Source organism: Hippopotamus amphibius, chromosome 13 (genome assembly GCF_030028045.1).
Source record: "Hippopotamus amphibius kiboko isolate mHipAmp2 chromosome 13, mHipAmp2.hap2, whole genome shotgun sequence".
NCBI classification, from domain to species: Eukaryota; Metazoa; Chordata; class Mammalia; order Artiodactyla; family Hippopotamidae; genus Hippopotamus; species Hippopotamus amphibius.
Window position 1 is genome coordinate 102,574,420 of NC_080198.1, and position 17,761 is coordinate 102,592,180.

The following is a 17,761-nucleotide window of genomic DNA, read 5'->3' on the forward strand; positions in this document are numbered from 1 at the left end:
TGCACGTGGGGGTGCTTCCATGCTTCAGCTGTTGTGAATGGTGCTGCTGTGACAGAGGGGCCTTTCAATCACCATCAGACACGGCCCGCCTCTGCTCCCAGTCCTGCACGGGTCCCGTGACAGACCGCAGTGACAGTCCAAGCCCTGACGTGGCTGGGAGGCTGTGTGCCTGCTGCCTTCCCTCCACCCCGGGCCAGCCACACGCAGCCAGGCGGGGGACACTGCCACTCCCGCCCCCGGGCCTTCCCTCGAGCGGGGCCCCCCTGTTTCCAAGGATGCCACAGGCGTCTGCCGCTCTCCCTTGAGGTTCTGCTCAAGGGTTTCCCTCTCAGTGAGGGCCAGCCCACCCACCCTGTGTCCTACAGCTGCCCGCCCACCCCACCGGCTTAGTGGGCTCCGGCCGCTGCAACAAAAACAAACCGAGCGGCTTAAACATCCTCCCCGTCCTGGAGGCTGCGTGTCTGAGGTCAAGGTTCTCACCCGTTTGGTTTCTGACGCTTCCTGGCCTACAGATGGCCACCTCCTTGCCATGTGCACGTGGTGAGGGAGCGAGCAGAGAGGAGAGACATGCAGGGGCCAAGCCTCTAGCGTCTCTTCCTAAAAGGGCACTCATCCTGTGAGATCAGGGCCCAGCCCTCTGACCTCATGGAGCCTGTTTTCTTCCGTAGGGGCCACATCTGTGAATACAGCCCCCCTGGGGATCGAAGCTTCAACACACGAACGGGGGGGGGGGGGGGGGGAGGGCCGTAACGCCACCCCATCCTCCCCAGCCCCTCTGACCCCGTCCTACGCTCTTCATTTTCCTCACACGCTCAGCTGACGCGCTACGTACTTCATTAAACACGTCCATCGTTCCTTGCGTCCGGAGCCGTGGAGGGTGGGGGCCGTGTTGCCCTCAGGGACACTTGGCGATGTCCAGCGGTGTTTTGGGCGGCCTTGGCTGGGAGGAGAGGTGCTACTGAGTCCACGGGGCAGGTGCCGGGGGTGCTGCTGAGCATCCCGCCAGGCAGGATGGCCCCACAGAGGATGACCTCGCCCAGACTGTGGGCCAGCAGCAGCTGGGGGGCCCCGGTCCGTACCTCCGCGCAAGAAGCTCAAGCCCTCCCTGCCAGGTGCTCAGAAGGTGCACGGGAAGCGTGAGTGTGTGGGTGCGGAGCCCAGGTGAGCAGGAGACAGGCCTGCGCAGGCGGAGAGGTGCTGGCCCTGCGGCCCAGGCCCGGGAGGAGCTGCTTCGCCAGGGCTTGGACCAGATGGGAGGATGGGGGCGGGGGTGGGGGCGCTGCTGGGCCACACTGTGGCGGTGGGGGGGGGGGTGCGGGGGCCGGCGGGGCAGCTGCGTGAAAGGGAGGGCGGTGTGAAAGGGTGCACCTCCTAGGGCCTGGGCTCCGAGCTGCTTCCCGGCTGGAGACGGAAGCAGGGGGGCTGTCAGCTTGAGCTTGGCCTGTGCGGTGACACCAGGACGCTCTGGGAACGAATCCCTTTGATGCCCTGGAACCCTCGACCCCTCCACACTCTCTCCAGCTGCCGCTGCTGTGGGGCTGAGGTGTGGGTCCAGGGGCATCTGATCAGGGACCAGGAAGAGGCTTGCCATGGGCTCTGCCCAGGACAGCGTCTCAGGGACCTTCTCCCCTCCAGAGCGGAGCCGCCCACAGGCCCGCCCCCCGCCCCAACTCTCAGCAGTCAGGGGTGGCCCTCCCCCCGGCCCCCAACCTGCACCTCCTCCGGCGGGGAGGTGGAGCCCAAGGGAGTTACCAGTGACCACGGGGGTGTGAGTGAGGCTTGGGGGGCAGGGGTGAGTTCAAGGGGCAGAGGTCATCAGGTTAACTCAGCGGAGGCTCTGCCATCCAACAGAGCAGGGGAAGAGGCATGGGAGTCTGGGCTCCATGCTCCCAGGGTTAGCGGGCGAAGCTCAGCGTGCACGTGGTGCACACACAGCTCCACGCCTGCAGGCCGGGGCGTGAGCTGTCCTGATGTTGACCGGAGGGAAGAGGGCTTGTAACCCAAGAGCCGGCCCCTGAGAAGCGGCAAACAAAACGCACGCCGCTGAGCACGCCGAGAAAGTGTGGACGAGGAAGCTCTTTTTAAATGGTTCTGAACTAGGAACGCTTGCGGCAAGTGGCAGAAGAGAACTCGGGTGACCCCTGGCAGAAAGCACCTCCACCTTAGGCCTTGGGAGACCACAGCGGAGCGGGTAAAACCGCATGACCTACCCCCGTGCTGTCTGCAAGAGGCTCCCTTTATGTCCAGAGACATAGGTAGATTGAAGGTGACAGGATGAAAAAAGTTATTCCCTGCAAGTTATAATCAAAAGGGAGAAGGGATGACTCAAGTAATATCAGACAAAGTAGACTTTTAATCAAAAAAGTTTACAAGAGGGATTTCCCTGGTGGCACCGTGGATAAGACTCCGTGCTCCCAATGCCAGGGGCCTGGGTTCAATCAGGGAACTAGATCCCACATGCATGCCGCAGCTAAAAGTCCACCTGCTGCAACTAAGACCCAGTGCAACTAAATAAAGATTAAAAATAAAGTTTACAGGAGACAAGGACATCACATGTTAATGAAAGGTTTGATACAGCAAGAAGATATGACGAATATAAATCTTTACACATGAAAATATATGAAGCAAAAACTAACAGAATTAAAGAGAGAAACAACCGGTTTGTGGTGGCCAAGCGTTCATAGTGACGTCGCTTTTTGATCCTTCGATTTTTTTTTTAAACAAAAAAATTAAACAAATAAAAGAAAAAAAACAAAAAAAAGGGGAAAAAAGAGAGAAACAGACAGTTCTTACAGTAACAATTGGAGATTTGAATACCCCACTCATATATTGGATGGAACAAACCAGACAGAAGATAAGTAAGGAAATAGAGGATTTAACCAACTCAGTAAACCAACCAGATGTGACAGACGTGCCCAGGACACTGCACCCAATGACAACAGCACACACGTCCTTCTCAGGTGCACAGGGGACGCTTTCCACGAGAGACAATATGTTGTCACTAATTGTGTCGATAGATTCCCGCCCCACCCTCACCCCCGCCCCCAGACCGCACTGTGTGACTTGTTTAGTTCCCCAACCAGGGGTCGAACCCGGGCCCTCAGCAGCAAGAGCACAGAATCGCAACTGCAGGACTGCCAAGGAGTTCCCATCAATAGGTTTTTAAAAGCTATATATCATAGAAAGTATATTCTCTGACCACAAGAGGATGATATTGGAAATCAATAACAGAAGGAAAAGTGGAACATTAAAGAACCAAGGGATCAAAGAAGAAATCAAAAAAGAACTTAGAAACTACTTGGAGAGGAGTGAAGATAAGAACAAAACCTTCCAAAGCTTATGGGACACTGCGAAAGCAGGGATAAGGAGGAAATTATAGCTATGAACACATTTTAAAAAGAGGCAGATCTCAAATCAACAACCTAATTTTACAACTTAAGGAAGTAGGAAAAGAAGAAAAAACTAAGCCTAAAACTAGCAGAAGGAGGGAATTCCCTGGCAGTCGAGTGGTTAGGACTGCCGCTTTCACTGCCGAGGGTGAGGGTTTGATCCCTAGATGGGGAACTAAGATCCCTCATGCCATGCAGAGCAGCCAAAAAAAAAAAAAAATAGCAGAAGGAAAGAAATAAAGATTAGATTCGGGTGGAGATAAATAAAATGAAGAATAGAAAAACAATAGAGAAAAATCAACGAAAAAAAAAGTTGATTCTTTGAAAAGATAAACAAAATTGAGAAACCATTAGCTAGATGGACTGAAAAAAGGAGAGAAGACTCAAATTACTAAAATCACACATGAAAAGTGGAGGAATTGGACTTCTTAGGTGGCGCAGTAGTTAAGAATCTGCCTGCCAATGCAGGGCACACAGGCTCGATCCCTGCTCCGGGAAGATCCCACATGCTGCGGACCAACTAAGCCTGTGAGCCACAACTATTGAGCCCATGTGCCACAACTACTGGAGGCTGCGTGCCTATAACCCGTACTCCGCAACAAGAGAAGCCACCACAATGAGAAGCCCGTGCACCACAATGAAGAGTAGCCCCCGCTCACCACAGCTAGAGAAAGCCCATGCACAGCAACAAAGACCCAACGCAACCAATAAATAAATAAATAATTTTTTTTTTTTTAAAAAGTGGAGGAATTACTACCAATTCAACAGAAAATAAAAAGGATTGAAAGAGAGTACTGTGAACCATTGTACACCAACAAATTGGAAAATGGATAAATTCCTAGAAACACAAAACCCACTAAGACTAAATCATGAGGAAATAGGAATTCGGAACAGACCCACAACTGGGGAGGAGATGGAATCAGTCATCAACAATCTCCCAACAAAGAAAAGCCCTGGAGCTGATGGCTGCCCTGGTGAATTCTAGCAAACGTTTAAACAAGTATTAACACCAGTCCTCAAACTTTTCCAAAAAATTGAAGAGTGTAAAATATTTCCTACCTCATTCCATGAGGCCAGCATTACCTGATACCAAGGCCAGAGAGACACTACAAGAAAACTGCAGACCGACAGGAACATTGGTGCAAAAATCCTCAACAAAATACAAGCAAACGGGCCAGCAGCGTTACAATGATTATATCGGGAGGGGTGCAGAGCGATTCCAAGGCGTGGATGATACTCTGGTTCTTGATTCAGATGCTGGAGACACAGTGTGTTTACTTTGTGGAAGTTCAACTGTGTATTTATGATTTGTGCACATTTCTGTATGCATTTACTAAAAAAAAAAAAATAGGTTACTTATATTTTTAAACAAAGAATGAGGCAAAATAAACACATGTTCAGACAGAGACAGAATGTCCTTAGGAAGGAAACTCTAAAAGATATAGTTCAGGCTGAGATAAAGAGCTCCCAGACAGACGATGTGGGACTAAGTGGGGGACAAAGTAAGAGGAGAATCTGGGGGTAAATATAAAGAAGCTATGACTCCACTAAACAACAATAAAAAGATAGAATTAAAACATGTGACAACATATAAATCAGAACAGGGTAAATAGAGTTAAAGTTTCTGGATAAAAGACCCAAAGGATCTGTATTTCTGGTAGGAAGGTGAAAGTATTATTCAACTTATTTTGTCACTTTTTTTACAGGTTCATTCAGGTGTGACTGACATGCAATACACGATTTGATTGATTTTGATACATACATGTGAAAATTAGTCAGGAGAAACCTCATTAAATGGAGTCAGAGGGCCAGAAGGGGGAGCTCTCGTGCGGTACCGCTCAAAGTCAGTGGCGGAAGAATCATCAGAGGTCCCCCCAGCAAACGGTGTGCAGGGCATCTGCTGCAAGGAATCCACCACCCCAGCGACTCAGCCAGAAACCATCACCAGTCTGAACTCTCACGTCTCTCCGACGGACTTTGGTTCAAAACATCCCCTCCTGACACCCACCTTTTTCTCTGTAAAATAACATTCCTCTCCTTCGTTTAGACTTGCCTTTGGCCTTTGTATAGCATGCTTGTCCCCAATTTCAATTCTATGCTGTTCTTGAGTAAACCCACTTTTGCTGGTAAAATAACTCTGTCTTCAAGTCAGGGGTGCACCCCACTTTATCTGGTTTCCTCCTCCCTGTCCTGCAGCCTGGAAACTTCCTCCAGGGGCAGGCTGGCCGACGGTGGAACGCAGCTTGCTGTTTGCCTTCTCCCAAGATCACTGTTCTGCGGTGCCTGTCTACTGCCTGAAAAGCTTTGTTTCGTATTTTGTCCAGTATTTTTAGATGTTTCAAGTGGTAGGCTGCCAAACGGGAGCCCTCCAGGTGACCGAAGCTACATAACTCAGTAGCTCGTTCATCCGTCCACGTCAGATGGGTCGCGGGGAAGGTAACTGGAACAGCAGTGCAAAAAACGGCTAAAGTGAGAATGGCCAGGCTTGTGCTAGATCCCTGTTTGTTAAAGGCTGCTGAAGGAGAGCGTGGTTGATTATAGAAGACATCAGGGCTGAATCTCCAAAAGGCTTTTACCCAGAGGACCAGTATTTCATTAAGCGAAACCCCGTCTGCCCACGACGCTCTCCAGCAGAGCACTGCTGGGGATATTATGCTTCTCAAAGCTCTACCTGCCCCTTGGGCAAAGCACGCGAAGCATGAGCTGGCTGAGATCATTTTCAAAGTTGGACAAGTCGAAGGTCCAGTTCCCAGAAAGCGCTGCACAGGAACCACCTACCTGGAGAGTCCAGTCCTTCTAGAAACCACCCACATAACCAAAAACCTGGAAGAATCCATCTCTCTTCAACACAGTGAAGGAGGATCAAAAACGGAGCCAAAAGGGGAGGATTTCTAAGTTTGCTTTATGGAAACACTTTTCTAAGTTTTCTCACAAACTGTCCAGTTTCTCTTCTGGTATTTATGACATAGCTAAAAGTAAATGAAGTAGAGGCCTTGTTATAATTTTTCATAAAGGTTTACAGTCATGTTTCAAAAATAAAAAATTAAGTGTAGGCCATATGACCATACACGGAAATTGATGTTATTCATTTTAGACCGTAACAAGTGAAGCAGACCCATTGTGACTGCTGGTGAAACTACTAAAAAAAAAAAGAAAGAAAACAAGAGAAAAAGAAACAGAGTGAATAACTTTTAAACTAATGTGTGTGAAAAAATGAATGGTAAGGAATAATCAAACCAAAAGAAGACACAAGAGGAGACAACCAACATATCAATGATTTTTATTCGACGATTATGGACAAATGTTCCAGTTGACAAAGACTGTCACCCTAAAAAACAACAGCAAAACCAACACAAGTACATGTTGTTTAAATGGGACACAACTACATCATAAGGATACAGAAAAGGTGAAAGTAAAAGGATGGATAAAAGGTATACTGTGTAAATACTCATAAAAACAAGCCTGCCAGCACTATGTTAACATCAGATAAGACAGATTTTAAGGCAAGAACAAAAGAAACATAGACGAGCCCATTGTAATGGTTGGAGACTGACACACCTGTATCAGAAATGCGAGGTCAGTAAGGACATGATGAGGTCAACAGCGCCGTCAGTGAACTGTGTACAAGGGCCACCCTAGCCGAGTCATCCAGCAACAGCAGGGCGCACGGTCTTCTCAAATGCACCGGGAACATTCATCAACACAGACAGGGACCACACCTGGTGGTTGTGGCTGAGACTCCGCACTCCCAATGCAGGGGGCCCAGGTTCGATCGCTGGTCAGGGAACTAGATCCCACATGCATGCTGCAACAAAGATCCTGCAGCCCATAACTAAGACCCAGAGCAGCCAAATAAATAAAAATAAATATTAAAAAAATTAAAATAAATTTTAAAATAAAGTTAAATTAAATTAAAAAAAGAGAAAGACAAATACTATATGATATCATTTATATGTGGAATACAAAATATGTCACAAATGAACCTATCTACAAAACAGAAACAGACTCACAGACATAGAGAACACACTTGTGGTTGCCAAGGCGTTGAGGGAGAGGAGAGGGATGGAGTGGGAGTTTGGGGTTGACAGATACAAACTACTACATTTAGAATGGATAAACAACAAGGTCCTACTGTATAGCACAGGGAACTATATTAATATATTAATATAATAACACAAAAGAAAATTAAGAAAAGAATGTATATATATGTATAACTGTCACTTTGCTATACAGCAGAGATTGGCACAACATTGTAACTCAACTACACTTCAGTAAAAAAATAAACAAACAAACAAAAAGCCACAACTTCTAAATAACACATGAATCACTGAATAAATTTCAAGAAAAATTAAAAATAATTTGAACTAAATTAAAATAAAACAACTTACCAAAATTTGTGGGATTCAACAAAAGCAGTGCTTAGAGGGAAATTTATAGCATTGATTGCATATATTAGAAAAGAAGGGGGTTTATTCCAAGAATGCAAAGATTCTTCAATATATGCAAATCAATCAATGTGATACACCATATTAACAAATTGAAGGATAAAAACCACATGATAATCTCAATAGATGCAGAAAAAGCTTTCAACAAAATTCAACACCCATTTATGATAAAAACTCTCCAGAAAGTGGGCATAGAGGGAATCTACCTCAACATAATAAAGGCCACAGCTAACATCATTCTCAGTGGTGAAAAACTGAAAGCATTTCCTCTAAGATCAGGAGCAAGACAAGGGTGCCCACTGTCATCACTATTATTCAACATAGTTTTGGAAGTTTTAGTTATAGTAATCAGAAAAGAAAAAGAAATAAAAGGAATCCAAATTGGAAAAGAAGCAAAACCATCACTGTTTGCAGATGATGTGATACTATAAATAGAAAACCCTAAAGATGCCACCAGAAAACCGCTAGAGTTAATCAAAGAATTTGGTAAAGTAGCAGGATACAAAATTAATGCACAGAAATCTCTTGCATTCCTATACATTAACAATGAAAAATCAGAAAGAGAAATTAAGAAAACACTCCCATTTACCATGGCAACAAAAAGAATAAAATACCTAGGAATAAACCTAACTAAGGAGGCAAAAGACCTGTATGCAGAAAATTATAAGACACTGATGAAAGAAAATACTACCCAAAGCAATCTACAGATTCAATGCAATCCCTATCAAATTACCAATGGCATTTTTTACAGAACTAGAAAAAAAATCCTAAAATTTGTATGGAGACACAAAAGACCCCACATAGCCAAAGCAAACTTGAGGGAAAAAAACAGAGCTGGAGATATCAGGCGCCCTGATTTCAGACTATACTACAAAGCTACAGTAATCAAGACAATATGGTACTGGGACAAACACAAAAATATAGATCAAGGGAACAGGATAGAAAGCCCAGAGATAAACTATGGTCAACTAATCTATGACAAAGGAGGCAAGGGCATAAAATGGAGAAGACAGCCTCTTCAGTAAATGGTGCTGGGAAAACTGGACAGCTACATGTAAAAGAATGAAATTAGAACACTCTCTAATACTCTACACAAAAATAAACTCAAAATGGATTAAAGATCTAAATGTAAGGCCAGATGCTATAAAACTCTTAGAGGAAAACATAGGAAGAACACTCTATGACATAAATGACAGCAAGATCCTTTTTGACCCACCTCCTAGAGTAATGGAAATAAAAACAAAAATAAACAAGTAGGACCTAATGAAACTTCAAAGCTTCTGCACAGCAAAGGAAACCATAAGCATGAAGAAAGATAACCCTCAAGATGGGAGAAAATATTTGCTAATGAAGCAACTGACGAAGGATTAATCTCCAAAATATACAAGCAGCTCATGCAGCTCAATATCAAAAAGACAGACAACCCTATTCAAAAATGGGCGGAAGACCTAAATAGACATTTCTCGAAAGAAGACATACAGATGGCCAACAAACACCTGAAAAGGTGCTCAACATCGCTGATCATTAGAGAAATGCAAATCAAAACCACAAGGAGAGGGACTTCCCTGGTGGTGCAGTGGTTAAGAATCCACCTGCCAATGCAGGGACATGGGTTCGATCCCTGGTCCGGGAAGATCCCACATGCCGTGGAGTAAGTAAGCCCATGTGCCACAACTACTGAGCCCATGTGCCACAACTACTGAGCAGGTGCTCTAGAGCCCCATGAGCCACAACTATTGAGCCCACATGCCACAGCTACTGAGGTCCATGTGCCTAGAGCCTGTGCTCCACAAGAAGAGAAGCCACCACAATAAGACCATGCACCACAACGAAGAGTAGCCTCCACTTGCTGCAACTAGAGAAAACCTGCACAGTGAAGACCTAATGCAGCCAATAAATAAATAATTAATTAATTACTTAAAAAAAAAACAACCACCACAGTGAGGTATCACCTCACACCAGTCAGATTGGCCATCATCAAAAATCTAGGAACAATACATGCTGGAGAGGGTGTGGAGAAAAGGGAACCCTCCTGCACTGTTGGTGGGAATGTAAGTTGATACAGCCGCTATGGAGAACAGTATGGAGGTGCCTTAAAAAGCTAAAAATAGAACTATCATATGACCCAGCAATCCCACTACTGAGCATATACCCAGAGAACACCATAATTCAAAAAGACACACGCACCCCAATGTTCACTGCAGCACTATTTACAATAGCCAGGACATGGAAGCAACCTAAATGTCCATCAACAGAGGAATGGATAAAAAAGATGTGGTACATATATACAATGGACTATCACTCAGCTGTAAAAAGTGGTGAAACTGGGACATGTGTAGAGATGTGGATGGACCTAGAGACTGTCATACAGAGTGAAGTGTGTCAGAAAGAGAAAAACAAATACCGTATGCTAATGCATATATATGGAATCTAAGAAAAAATGGTACTGATGAACCCAGTGGCAGGGGAAGAATAAAGACGTAGCTGCAGAGAATGGACCTGAGGACAGGGTGGGGGGGTTGGGAGAGGAGAAGCCGGGACGAAGTGAGAGAGTAGCACTGACACATACACACCATCAAAGGTACAAATAGTGGGAAACAACTGCATAACACGGGGAGATCAGCTCGATGATGGGTGACGACCTAGAGGGGTGGGATAGGGAGGGTGGGAAGGAGGCTCGGGAGGGAGGGGATATGGGGATATATGTGTAGATGCAGCTGATTCACTTGGTCGTAGAGCAGAAACTAGCACAACAGTGTAAAGCAATTATACTGCAATAAAGATTTGGAAAAAATAAAAATTAAATAAAAATTTAAAAAGAAAAGAAGAAAGCTCTGTAATCAACAACCTAAGCGTCTACCTTGGGAAACTAGAAAATGAAGAGCAAATGCAATCCAAAGTAAGCAGGAGAGAGACAACAAAAATCACAGCAGAAGTTAATGAAATTGAAAAGAGAAAATAGGAAAGTCGGTGCGATGAAATAGAATTCGTGTTTTATGACAAAAGAAATATTTATTTACTTTTAGCCTTTTTTGTTGAAGTATAGTTGATTTACGATGTTGTGTTAATTACTGCTGTACAGCAAAGTGATTCAGTTACACACATACGTACATCCTTTTTTTTATAACATTTTTTTCCACCATGTTTTATCATAGGATATTGAATAGAGTTCTCTGGGCTCTACAATAGGACCTTGTTGTTTATTCACTCTCTATATAAAAGCTTACATCTGCTAACTGCAGCTTCCCAATCTTTCCCCCACCAACCGCCTCCCGCTTGGCAACCACTAGTCTGTTCTCCATGTCCGTGATTCTGGACAAAACAGGAAATATTTAAACATAACATTTTTCTCTGCCTGTTTGGCCTCCTCCCTCCACTTGAGTGTGGGCTGAGCACCGGTGTTAACCAGACCGCATTAGGAAAGAACCTTTCTTCTTGCTCTAGTGAGGGGGTCATGATGACCCATTCACATTCTGACCAGGTTACCCGGACTGTGTAACCTGTCAGGATGCCATCTGAATTACAGCTCTCTGTCTCAAAAGCTTACATACGTGCGCTTTGATGTATGTAAGCTAATGGGTGGAACAGCCCTGAGAACTTTCTGAAAGACTGTCTCCCAGGGTATAATTGTCAGGTTGGCTCAAATAAAAATTTCCCTTTTTTCTTTTAAATAAATTTATTTATTTGTTTATTGGCTGTGTTGGGTCTTTGTTGTTGCTCACGGGCTTTCCTAGTTGCTTTGAGCGGGGACTACTCTTCTTTGTGGTGTGCAGTTTCCTCATTGTGGTGGCTCCTCTTGTTTCAGAGCACGGGCTCTAGGCATGTGGGCTTCAGTAGTTGTGGCTCATGGGCTCTAGCGTGCAGGCTCAGTAGTTGTGGCGCACGGGCTTAGCTGCTCTGCGGCATGTGGGATCTTCCCAGGCCAGGGCTCGAACCCATGTCCCCTGCTTTGGCAGGCAGGTTCTTAACCACTGTGCCACCAGGGAAGTCCTCCCTTTCTTTCTTAGATCAACTGCTGAGGAATTTTTTGTCAACATTAGCATGGCCTATCAGAGAAACCCACCAGAGGACAACTGGCGTCTCCCCCAAACCCGTGCTCAGTACCAGCTGGACCCGTGGACCCCACTGGCTTCTCGGTACTCCTCAGGTGTTCTGGTGAGTTCTCCTGATATCCAGATCTCACTGCTTTTAAGGGATGATCCTGAAAATTTTATTCAAGCTGTTTCTACCTGACTTGGAGCCTTAAGGAGCACCGGTGCATTTCCCAGGCAGGGACCTTGGAGGATACGGAAGGGAGGCCCAGGGAAACAGAGGTGGCCGGGTTTTTGTTAAATTTGGCTTAAATTGAAAAACAAACAACAACAAGTTGATACATGGTCTGAATAAACCGTTCGGTAGTGAAAGAAGAGACCGAATTAATTCAGGTCCCAAGAACAAGGGACATCTGCTCCTTCCAGCTCCAAGGTGTTCCCAGGTGACCGAGACCCTCTCGGACGTGTCTGAGGACCCATCATCCAGGTGGCCATCGTCCCGCAGGAGCTCCCGCCACAGCCATGAAGCAAATACTGCTCGTGCAGGGACACACAGCATGGACGGCTCACCTGGTGCCCAGGCACACACGGCGGTTTCTGCCAGAGGGAGAAAGCCAGACACCCTCCCCCGGGGAGCTGGACGCAGAGGCAGCACCCGCACCACCCACGCTGTCCTCAGGTCATTCAGATTGCATCTCACTTCTCAACGAGGCCACCGAATTGGTCGTGGGAAGTTGTGCCTCCGAGGCCAAATAGCTCCCGTGCAGATGGCCCTCTGTGGGGGTGCCAGCTGGGCTTATAGATGCTGGCACTTGTAATGTATACCTGCATCCTTGACCGGGAAGGAAAGGAAATCAGGCCCTGAAGCAGCCGCACTGGGGCTCTTTTGGCATTCCAAAATGGATTTTTGTGTGCCCAGAGAAAGCAGGCAGAGGGTAAGTTCTTTCCCTGTCAGTCAGTTTCCTGCTCCCTGCCTGCAGGGTCTACTGGAAACAAGGGTGGTAAGAGCTTTTCTCTTTTCTGAAATTAGATTAGCACAAGAAAATGTTTGTAGGGCTAGCTTCTTGGATCCTTTGAATTGGAAAGACTTCTAAATTGTTAACAATTTTAGAGAGCTCTCAATTTATTATTGTACCTATTTTAATTGGTATGCAAAAGCCCCAAGTCTTCAAAATTCCAAAATAGCTTCACTGAAGGATGTTGTAGAAGGCTAACGAAAGGCTGATATAAAAGGTGCCTACAGCAAACAAAACAAACAAACCCTCTGAGACTGACCTAACTACTGTTCCCTCCATCCTCCCTTGAGTGTGCTCTCACCCTCTGTCTGAATTGTCTTCCACTCTGAAGACACTATTCAATGGTCACCTTTAGAAATGGGACCACCTGAGGCTGTAGGCAAGCCTCTTCATGTCAAAGGTGGAACCGAGGGCCACAGTTAAAGAATTTCTTAAGCCCAGGTAGGGTCCTCCAAAGTTTTTGTAAATGGATTCCCAAGACTGAAGGCCACTGGTCTGACTAAACTGAACATAGCTGACATACAGAGCCTGGTGGGATTTCTTTTCCCTTCTCCCCTAAGCTACATGAGGGAAAGTAAAACATTGCAACAGGTGAATGGGTATGTCAGTCCTTTGATATCACTGAGGTGGCCACCCAATTCTTTGAGGAATTAAAAACAGCAGTCCTTATTTCATGATTCTAATCTTTACAGGACCAGAGGTGCACCTCCAGAAACAGCCCAATACCCACCAATTATTTTACCACTCCCCAAACCTCCCCTATTTATCTTGAGGCTTATAAGAATTAAAAAAAAAAAAAAAAAATTCTGGCCTTAAGGGAACAGAAGTTCCTCCTAGGAGAACTTGCCTTTCTCCTCCTATGTTTTTGGGATGTAAACGTTCTACCTGGTCTCCAGGGACACTTATTTAGGCCACCTTCTGAAACTGCAAATTTCAGGAAAGTAACTTATCAAAAGAAAAAACAAAAGGGAGATAGGTAATTTGGAACTTAGGACAAATCTTAAGTGTCTTCTGCATAGTAAAAAGGGTTTAGCCATCTAAACAGACGACCTTAATTTGTTCCATTGGCCAGAAACCTAATTTGAATCAAACCTCTTCCCGCTGCCCCCTCAACCCCCTGCCCCGGGGCCACACCGCACAGATTGTGGGATCTCAGTTCCCCACCAGAGGCTGAACCTGGGCGACAGCAGTGAAAGCGTGGAGTCCTAACCACTAGGCAACCAGGGAACTCCCCTGAATCCAACCTCTTTTGTAACTGATGTGTTTTGTATTATTGTACCTGACGCGTGGCGAAAATTTTGGGATGGGAAGTGATGCTGAAACTAGGCCTCTGTGCACTGGCACTGAGTTGAATCTCAGAGTCAGAGTTTTGGATGAAGTACAGAAGAATAGCTTTATTGCTCTGCCAGGCAAAGGGAGTCACAGCAGGCTAATGTCCTCAAAACTGTGTCCCAACGCGGGGCAGGGGGGGTGCGAGGTGTCTTATAGTCCAGGGGCAGGGTTGCTGATGAGGATTAGGGTGCATGCAGGGTGCGCATTCCTTCAATTCAGAGATCACCTGGTGTCAGGTGGTCTCGAGATGGGCTTCTGTGGTTCTCAACGTCATCGAACTGTGAAGGAAGGAAGGAAGGAAGGAAGGGGAAGAAAGAATGCTTCATCAAGTAGTTAACATCTTCCATTTGTTGGGGGTTTTAGTTCTGTAAAGGAGCTGAAAGATACTGTGTCCCTTGAGGAGGAACCGGGACCCTGCCCCAAGGCTGCACTAGCGCTTCTTGGCTTCGCCTCCCTGGTCTCTGCATCCCCTCCCTTCCCTAACTAGCAGCTGTTTGAACCTGCCCTTTGGAATTCAGGGAAGGTCATGGAGGCTTGTCTATTTTCTACAAACAAGAAGTTGGGCTACACGAACGTCTTTTGTGCCCAGGAGCCCCACAGGGTCCTGCTTGGTTTCAGAAGTACAGGGTCTCTGTATGCGTTTGTGTATATGTGTGTATTGTAGATGTGTGGTATTGCCAAAATTCATTTGTGAAAGAGCTCTATTTAGTTGGCGTAAAGGGAATTAAGAGCTTATGTAGATACTCAGAAATATAAGACTAACCCAAATGAATTTCAGGGGCACATCTTCTAGGATTAATTTTTAATGAATGAAAACAAGTTTGGTTTAATTAAGACAGACCTGTCTTTAGGCTCATCAACAGTAACTTTTATTGTACTTGGGTTTACTAGACTGTCAAATTAAGATCTGATTATTCCTGTTATAAAATTTGTCAGCAAGGAAAATAACTTGATATGATAAAACTGAAACCAAGCAGGACCCTGTGGGGCTCCTGAACATGCAAACCTTTCTCTGTCCCCAGTTTTTTGTTTGTAGGGAACAGCCTCCAGCCTCCATGACCTTCCCTGAGTCCCAAAGGGCAGATTCAAACAGCCGCTAGTCAGGGAAGGGAGCGGATGCAGAGACCAGGTGGGAGCAGCCAAGAAGCAGTAGTGCAGCCTTGGGGCAGGGTCCCCGTTCCTCCTCAAGGGACACAGTAACAATTTGAGCTCTTTATAGAACTAAAACCCCCAGCAAATGGAAGATGTCAGCATTCTTCATTCCAGACTAGACCACCTGAGGTCAGATTAAAGGAACCAAAGAAGCTCATCAAGAGATCACCCCAGACCAGATTAAAGGAGTGCAGGCCCTGCACACACCCTCATCTTACCAGCAACCCTGTCTTTGAACCATTGCTATATAACTTCTCCCCAAATCCTCCTGGGCTGGGACACACAGTTTTGAGGGGCTGCAAGCCCTGTGTACCCCCCCTTTGCCTGGCAAAGCAATAAAGCTCTTCTTTTCTACTTCACCCAGAACTGTCTCCGAGATTTAATCCCGCACTGGTGCACAGAGGCCACATCAAAACTTTTAAGTAAATTTAATGTAAATGAGGTACGAGTTTTTAGATGCACTCTTTAGGAAGAATTATGTTTTAGGACTGTCTACTTAAAATGGTTTCTCCAGATTTTTGGTAACTTGAAACTGCTACATTAAGTTAGATGATGGTTAGACTGGGGGAAAGAAAAAAAAAAAAAGCACAACCTAAAAGCTGAGCGTTACGTCCAGGACACAGCATCTCAGATAACGCTGAGAGACGGCTCCAAAGAGGCACGGGAGGAGCCAGGAGTACAGGAGTTTTTGCAACAAAGACCAGGTAGTGGGAACATCAAAAGGTTACTGTTAAAGAAAACCAGGCATTTCAAGTTAAGGAATTTAGTGCTTTTCCATGTATGGGGAGACCCAAGAGTCTGGATTCACTGAACTCACTCCTTTGATATGCATCTCAGCTATCTGGGGCCAGCATCCCATGCTTTCTCAACCTGAGTTCCCTCAGGGTGCACCCTGGTTGGGGGGCGGGGGCAGATGCAGCCTCTGAGGGTGGATGGCGGCATCCTGTTTCCATCCTGAGTTCCCTCAGGGCTCACCATCGGGGCGCCGCTGGCGTGGCTGATGGCTACAACATCCTTTGTTTACTGATGTGGCAGACAATGCTTTCCACTCACAATGGGAATTCCTCAAGCATCCAGATCATTCTCAAATATGATACTGGAACATTAATTGCTAAAGAAGCCTACGTTTTGCTACTTTTGCTTTTCATTAAAAACTGAAGATGCGTGGCTTCATTGGACATGTACTCCACTGAGGAAAGACATCAGGTTATAGAATATGTTTACACATTGTGTGTGTGTGCGCTGTTTACAATGTAATGACTGTAGACACAACACACGTAAAGTTTCGTCTTCACTGATAGCATTTTCTCCATCACTTTCTTAAGTCCAGACAGTCGAGAGGACAATGAGGCCCTGATCTGTGGCATCTGCCAGTTTCCATGGTCTAAACACTCCCACGATTGCTGCGTCTGAGCCACCAGTGTGGTAGCCATGAAAGCGGGGTTAGGTGGGAAGCGCAATAACACGTTACAGGCTCCACCGCCCGTCCGTTACAACAGACAGACACGGGCAACAGGGAACGAATACCATAAAATGAAGTCATGTTTTTAATAACAGCAGCATTTAATGACAAGCTATAAAATTCCTGAAAATGTAGCACTCTTCTCCTGCAAGCCTGTGTAAGCTGAGCCCACCACACAACGGTGGGAGGTGAATCAGGACAGCCCCCCTCAGAGAACTTCGGCAGCCCTCTTTAACACGGGCTGGCTGCCCTTCGGCCAGCACCCCACTCTGCAGAACGCGCCTCCCCGACTCCTGCATGCAGTCCTGGAGGGCCTCGTAGGAGGCTCCTCCTCATGGACTGTCCACAGGCTGCGGCAACTGGAAGCAAGGTGAGGGTTTCACCCCAGGGGGATGGAAAGCTAAAATGTGGATAGGAGGTGGGCACAATCTCACCTGTCCACACGCGACACGAGTGTCTGTCATGGACTCACCCGTCCGTCTCAACCCACGGTAGCAGGGGCGGAGGCGCCTAGGGAGAGGTGAGCTTTGGGATTGGCGGCAGAAGGAAAAACCAGACTCAAGTAAAACAAAAGCAGCGCTGGGCCTCCCTGCAGTCACCAGGGACAGTGGGCCCTGACGGGAAGGCTCCGGCCCGCTGACCCGTCCCCTGCCAGGTTCACCAAGAGGGGTGAGGCAGCGGGCGCCCCCGACCCTCTCCCCTCAGCGGTCCGGATGACGTGGAAGGGCTGGAGCCCGGGGCCCGGGTGGCAGAGGGGGGCCTGAAGGGGGGTCCGGACAGGGGCACTCTTTCCAGAGGTGGCGAGGTCCGGGTGCAGGCTGAGAGCTGGGGAGGGGCAGAGGCAGGCGAGGAGCCAGGAGGCCGGGGCGGCCCGCGGCCTCGTTGAACCCGCGGAGCAGCGCGCCCTCCTCGGAGAGGCGCCCCGGCCACGCCG